The sequence below is a fragment of the Herpailurus yagouaroundi genome, unplaced genomic scaffold, assembly GCF_014898765.1.
Source record: "Herpailurus yagouaroundi ecotype Mexico unplaced genomic scaffold, PumYag 188, whole genome shotgun sequence".
In the NCBI taxonomy this organism is placed as follows: Eukaryota; Metazoa; Chordata; class Mammalia; order Carnivora; family Felidae; genus Herpailurus; species Herpailurus yagouaroundi.
The window spans coordinates 29,010,829-29,018,721 of NW_024412419.1; positions in this window are offsets into that span (position 1 = coordinate 29,010,829).

The following is a 7,893-nucleotide window of genomic DNA, read 5'->3' on the forward strand; positions in this document are numbered from 1 at the left end:
GCTAAGTCGCGCTTGCTGTCGGAACACAGTCCGTCAGGCCCCTCCGCTTTTTGCAAGCCAGACTCGGGGCTCTGCTTGGCAGGTGGGCCGCCCCTCCGCCCCAGCTCCCTCCCGCCAGTCCGTGGAGGGCGCACCGCCTCGCCGCCCTTCCTACCCTCTTCCGTGGGCCTCTCGTCTGCGCTTGGCTCCCGAGACTCCGTTCTGCTAATCCTCTGGCGGTTTTCTGGGTTATTTAGGCAGGTGTAGGTGGAATCAAAGTGATCAGCAGGAGGCGCAGTGAGCCCAGCGTCCTCCTACACCGCCATCTTCCCTCTCCTGGAAATACATATTTCTAAAGAGGAGGTTTTTTTTATGTGGTTTTAATTTCCGCAACTCATCATGATCTAATATTTTATGAGACTAACACTGGTGAAGAATCTCAACAAATCCCTGAATGACCTTAGACAAAAAAAAAAAAAAAAAGTAATTCATCCATTTTAGAGAACGTTAATTAATGGGGGAGGTGGTATTGTAAAATGATTTCTCTCTTAAAAGCTGAGGAAAAAAATTTACCCAGGTTTTTTCATAAAAAAAAATGTTTCCATATTAATTGGAAAGATACAATTTCAATACACTACATCTTTTTTTTTTTTTTCTCATGTAGCAAGTTCCCAAACTGACTGACCTTGAGATCTAAAGGGCTTAAAAAAGAGATCCTCTGGCTCTTCCCCCTGTAATTCTGGATCAGTGAAGGGGTGGGGCTGGAGGAGGGGGGCGGGGCTCTAGAATCTTTGGTTTTGAAACCCCCAGGTGGTTTTTATGATCACGTTTCAGAAATCACTATTTTATAGGGCAGTCCCATATATCGCTCCAGTCATGTCATGTTGCTGAATTCATTTTGTCTTCAGAGAAGGTGTCCCTCTCCAGATCCATGCTCATTTGAATTTCTTTTCATCTTCCTAAAGCCAGATCAGACATCAACTCTCCAGGCTCATTTATTCTGTGTTATCTGTGTACCTCACATATAATTTTGTTTTCCATAAATAAAACTTATTTTTTAATAAATAGCTTATGTTTATTTTTATGAATACCAGTATCTAATGTCTAATGGGAGCTAAGAATATGCCATGATCTTCATATTTTATCTCATGGGGTATTTACTGTACCTCAATGAAAGAGTGTATCAGTTCAGAGCTCAATTAGAGGAGCAGACACACTAAGGGATATCTTAAAGGATCTGTTATAGGATGTGTCAGTCATCAAATATTGCCTAATAGCTCCAAATCGCTCCTTCAGCATTTGTTCTGTGATTTGTTCTTCAGCATTTGTTCAGCCTTCTTTTAAGCGTTTCTTCTTTAAAGTGAGCTCAATGTTAAGCTCTCTCGGCAGAGGGCGCTGGAGGGACATTGCAGGAAGTAGGGGCTCTGGGCCATTTCCAGGCCCTGTGGCCATAAGTGGGGAGGGGGTCAGGGGTGTGGGGGTGGGAGGGGTAGGAAGACATCCTCAGGAGTGAGCCCCAGCCATCAGCCCAGACCTTGGACATTCTGTGACCTTGCGGCACCAGCCTTGCAATAACTTTTTCTCAGCCCTCTAGACATGCAAACCAGAACGAAATCTCTTCCTAATTTTTTTTGCTCTGAGGGTTTCCTGCCTGCTCTGGTCCCCAGAGTCCCCCCATGTGGGCTGCAAGCAACTGGTGGGGCCTGGAGGGTCACATAGAGAGCTGCTGCTGCTTCTGCAAGCCTCAGATGGCCTGTGATTTCTGAAGGTCTCTTATGCCCAGAATCTGTCCTTACAATCTTGTCCCCACAATCTGCCGACCATCTGTTCCCCACCTGCTCCCTAGACCCCACTGCCCATCCAGCAACTGGAGACCAATTCCAATCCTGGTCAAACCAGCAAACATTTCATTACCTAGTGAAGGGAACCACACTTTCTCCAGCAAAATCCAAATGCCTTCCAAGTTTGGCCTTCCTTGAGGATTCTTTCCTTAGCCCTAAGATACCACACAGTGTCCATAAAGTTAATTCTCTTGTCATGTTAATCATTTTTTATATGAAACTTCTCCTGTTTAACCTTTTGTGTGGTTTCTATCTTCTGACTGAACCCAGGCGGCCATGTAGGGATTTGTGTTTTCATAATTATGAGAATGTTTATGTAGTATCTATAAGGCTGTTATTCTTGTGTCTGATGTTGGAGCTTGAAGTCCCTTAACAAGACAATAAGGAAGGAAAAATTTATGTGGAGCAGGAGAGAACAAGAGCCATGACCCACAAGCATGTGTTGGATCTCACTTCCCATCTCCCCTGACCTTGATAGTATGGGTGTCTCATAGGGTTTGGCACCCTTATTTATGGAGGTAGGCACCCACAATCTAGTGCATAGAGCTGGAGAAAGTGAAAGGTGATACTGGGAAGGTGGAAGACTTCCAGGCCAGCGGCTGCCTCGTGTCAAAGTAAGCTGATAAGTGACGATGTGTAGAAGCTTCAAAAATGGCCACTCCTTCTCTTCTACCCACCAACTGTCTCTCATCGTCCATCCCAACCAAAATTATACAGAGCAATGTCATTCTGGGGAATTTAGTCCAGCCAGCCTGAGTTAATACCTAAGAAAAACCTTCACAGTTCACCCCTTATCAACATCCCCAAGCCCCTCCTTCAATCACATTTCATCTGCAAGTAAAAACGAGAGCAAAGGGAATAAACTGGTAGAAGAGATCCAAGCAGGCAAGCTGCTTTTCAGTATTCAGGTGACAAGCAACTGTCGCATGTTTTCCTGAGTGGCATAAACGATTCGTTGTCTTTTCAAAGGGGGGAAGGCTATAACCCCCTTACCCTATATATCTGTCATATGTGGAAAAACGAGTTGATAAGCATTTTCCAGCAACCTGAGTGATGTGTACTGACAGGCATCACAAATATTTGCTTCTTTCCTCCTCCCCGCAAACCAAGGGCAGCGCCCTTCATGTCTAGCACAGTGCCTGACACATAGCATCTGCTTGAGGAATATTCCCTGACTTAATGGGGACTTCTGCCAACTGTAGCACTCCACGCCACACACACAACAGAAATCTAGGAGAACGACCTATTGATTTACTTGCCCTTACGTTGCCATTTTAAATTAAACCCGGTGCATTCAGAGAGACACCGCCCTGACCGTAGCTATCTGGTATGTGACTCAGATTAATTGCTGCCGCGGTCATTCATGAGTTTTGGCACTGTTTGTATTTTGGTAAGCAAAACTAGGGGAATTTATTTTTGGCCATCTGCATCAATCTTTATTTGGACAACTAAATGAATCACTGTAAAACCCCACTGTCAAAATGGTCGATGTGATTTGGTACCACACAGAGTTAGTGATTACCTGCCCTTATAGTTCCTTTGGGTTTTCTGCTGTTGAGACTATCACCTGCATCTTTTGATTGCAAATATTTGGGGCATTGAGCCAGTTCCCACTTCACTACATAAAGCTGTCCTGAGCATGTAGAAACCATACCAATCAGCACTTTTTAGAAAATGAAACAATTTGCAAGGTCCTGAATGATAGATGGCAATAAGGAAACGCATCGTACTGTGCTTTTGAAGTACAATTTCAATAGTAACCCTGCTTATAAAAACGAGGACCGTACGTACCTGTTTTCCCTAAAGGGTCCTGGATTACACCAGAGGCCTTGTTGTGATTATTAATAGCATTAATTTTGGCTTCCCAAATTATCCCTGTAAATTATAAATCATAAATTAGAAATTATATGGTCACACTTACATGTAACACCTTCTTTGGGGTTTCATAAGTGGATAGATTCTAGCAGCCTATGGGGAATTAGATGCAAATATTTATAGCCTTCTAGACGTGGCAAAACAAGAGAGATGGAGTATGTATAACACAGGTTCAGGTAAGGGAATGATGGGTCAAGGAAAGTGGATGACCTGGTAGAAGAACAAACAATATATCCAGAAAGAAAACAGAAAGGAGAGATCATAAATTGGGAAAGAATAAAAAAGTATCATGGTGCAAGAAGGGCTAACAGAGTTCAAAAATGGAAAGTCAGCCAAACTTGGGAACAATAATTCTATAAGCTATTCTTTATTGCACAAGTATTATGTGCCAAAACCTGGGCTCAATGCTTTATGCACAAAAATGTACTATATCCCCATATCAACCTAGGAAATAGGTATTTCTGTCCATGTTTTATAGGTAAAAATGGATTCAAGAGAGTTTAAATAATTGCTGAATGAGTTGAATGGTGGGATCAGTTTATGAAACTGGATTCATGTAGCTTTCTAAACCCTGTACTTTAAATATGACACATTATGACCTTTCTCTAGGCTCTGTTATTGATGACTTCTGATTCTAAGTCCTTGTACTTTGTGATGCATGAAGTCTAGCAAAGTCTCACAGGATTTTGTGAGAAGGCAGAGGAAAAAAACTGAGAAATGGCAGGTAAATAATTTTCCAAAGCCCTTCGTGGGATTCGGCTAGTACCAAATACAAGCAATTTTAATGTAGTCATAATCCTCCTACCTAGTGATAGCTCAGCAATAAAGTATAAAAGAAATAAAGATTTAAAACTAAATATTCAGAATTATGCTCAAATTTACATATAGCATGGAGTCCTTGTCAACATTTATCCACCAAGTTTCTACTGGGGAAATTCTATTTACTTGTAAGCTTTAGATTTCCTTCAACAATTTTTTTGAAGTTTATTTATTTACTCTTGAGAGACAGAGACAAAGTGAGTGGGGGCGGGGCAGAGAAAGAGAGAGAAAGAGAATCCCAAACAGGTCCTGCACTGTCAGCACAGAGCCCAATGTGGGGCTGAGTCTCATGAAACTGTGAGATCATGACCTGATCGGAAACCAAGAGTTGGACACTTAACTGACTGAGCCACCCAGGGGCCCCTATATTTCCTTCTAAATATTACTTTAAAGAACTTTAAAAAAAAAATTTTAAAAAAAAATTAAAAAGGGGCGCCTGGGTGGCGCAGTCGGTTAAGCGTCCGACTTCAGCCAGGTCACGATCTCACGGTCTGTGAGTTCGAGCCCCGCGTCAGGCTCTGGGCTGATGGCTCGGAGCCTGGAGCCTGTTTCCGATTCTGTGTCTCCCTCTCTCTCTGCCCCTCCCCCGTTCATGCTCTGTCTCTGTCCCATAAATAAATAAAAACGTTGAAAAAAAAAGAAAAAAAAAGAAAAAAAAAAGAACTTTAACAATTATGTCTGCAATTAACACTGTTCAATATGCAGAATAAATGTAAATCTTTTCATGGTCATTGATTCCTTGACCACTCTCAATGGTCTTCAAGTCTCAGTGAAAACTCTTTGAGGTTGTCTCCAGTTTTCTCAGGACTCGTTTGTCTTAATTTAGTGTCCAGACATTTAATGAATTTCTCTTACTCTGTTAAATCCACATATGCCTTCTCAGCAGCTCAAAAATCACATGCCACCAGTATCTCCAATTTAATATTCCCTGTAAATAAGACATAGAGTTTTGTCATAAAAGACTATGGATGAAATGCATGGCTCTAGAACACGTTTGAGGATTGAAATTGTTCCACGGGAGGAAAAAATACTTCTATTTACTAAGCATGAATATTTATTGATTCTGTACCAAATGCAGAGCATGCATAAGTGATCATAGAATTTACCAGGAAATCTGTTTCCTCTAGGGATTTAGATCATATATCATCTAAAATTCTCAGCCAGTAGGAGTTACCACTGACTAGTTTTCTTTTCTTCATACCGTCCCAAATGCTTATTCAACAAATCTTGTCAAGTCTTTCTCAAATACTGTCTCATCCTTTCTTGCACTGCAATACTCTCTTCATTGGTCCGTCTGCTTCTATTTTTTCTTAAGTCAGCAAACTTTTTCTATAAAGGGTCAAATAGTTTCAGTTTTGTAGGCCATCTGTTTTCTATCACAGTTACTCAAATCTGCTATAGTAGCATGAAAGTACAGTAGATATATAAATCAAAAGGCGTGGCAGTGTTCCAAATAAAACTTTATTTACAAAAACAGGAAGTAGCCAGGAAGTCATAGTTTGATGACTGATAGATTATATTCAGTTATGTCTCTTCTTAGAAAAAAAATAAACCTAGCAAATAGATCATATTTCATGGCTTAGAACAACCTCAAGGTTGGTGTGTATTGGCCTGTACAGGCCTTTGAAGTTTTTCTTCCTAACACATATTTCCTCTTTTATCTCCTAATACTTCTACTTAGATAAACTATGTTTCAGGTACTCTTTATTTATTTCTAATTATTGCTCAAATATAGATGTTCAGTCTTTTTTTTTTAAGTTTATTTCTTTATTTAGAAAGAGAGGGAGAGAGAGAGAGGGAGAGAGAGACAGAGCATGAGGGTGGGGCAGAGAGAGAGAGAGAGGGAGAGAGAGAATCCCAAGTAGGTTCCATGCTGTCAATGCAGAGCCTGATGTGGGACTTTATCCCAGGAACTGTGACATCATGATCTGAGCCAAGATAAAAAGTCAGACGCTTAATCGACTGAGCCACCCAAGTGCCCCTAGATGTTCAGTCTTTGTAAAGAGCTTTCGTATGCTTCTCCCTCTGTTGTCAGGACTTTATGCTTTTCTACATATTGGTCTTACTCGTTGACCAAGTGTCACAATGAATTGTTTGGGGAGATCTTCCCAACTTGCTTTGGCTTAGTGGTCATTTCCTCCACTGAATACTCAAGGCACTGTGTGTATACCTCCTTATCAGTTTTCATCCTATATTTCACTTATTTATTTGGATTTAAAGTCCCCATCTAAATTAGCTCTTTCACAAATGAGGAAATCATCATCTTAGACTTCACAAAAATAGGATAATATCTGGCACGTAACAGGTACTTCATAATATAATTAACTTCTAGTCAATCAGTCGTTCTGTATATGTACAATGAGTTCCTGCCATGTACAGGCATTGTTTGAGGCTTTGGAAATAAAGCAGTGGATAAAACAGATAAAACTTCTGGTCTCAGGGAGCTTATATTCTAGTAGGAGGGAAACAGGTAATAAGCAAGGAAATAAATACAGGGTATGTCAGGTAGTGCTAAAACTAATGCAGAATAAGGTAATAAAGAGTGAAGAAGAATGCTGTTTTGTATCAGGTCAAGAACGTTGTCATGTATGAGCTGACATGTGAGCATACTTGAATGAAGCAGGAAATTAATTCAATACCGTTACAATAAGTGTTGAATAAATGAGTTAATTACAAGGACAGGTACATTTAAGTGTCTCATGGTTTTCTGCATCCATTTGACTCTTCCACCTGCCCCCGCCCTGGGTTTCTGCTCCTCCCATATTAGGACAATAAACGAGTCATAGTTAATTACTTGGAGATGGATCTTCAATATACTTGAGTGATTTTAGTTACTCCCCTAAGTTACAGCAAATCATTGTGACCATGGGTAGTTTTTCCACCAGGTAGAAGTACAGAATCTCCTCCCCCACCTCACAAGAGAAGTACCAGAATATTTGGAGCCCTAGCTAAAATTTAACCCTTACCTTCTCAAGTGATCCAAATATACTTTAGTGATTAGACCCTAATCTTGTTAAAACAAGCCTGATTAATTCTTCAGTTCCGTTCCAAGAGAATTTTTTATAATATGCTATTATAACACTTAGCACATTGTTTTAAAGTGAATTGCTTATACATATTTCTCATCCATAAGTGTGGGAGCCCTTCCAAAGCACAGAATCCATCTTATTCGAGATTTTATCAGGATTCCTGGCACGTAGTTCCCATTAAATAAGTGTTTGTCAAATTAAATTGATGATTTGCCAGTTCCAAATTTTCTCTACACCTGTCATAACATTGAACATGCAAATAAATCCAGTGGAGAAGTTCTTTTACTTTTCATTCAAGGACCTCTCGAAGTACAACACTTAGTTGAGGAATGTTTTTAAAATTGCTCCTT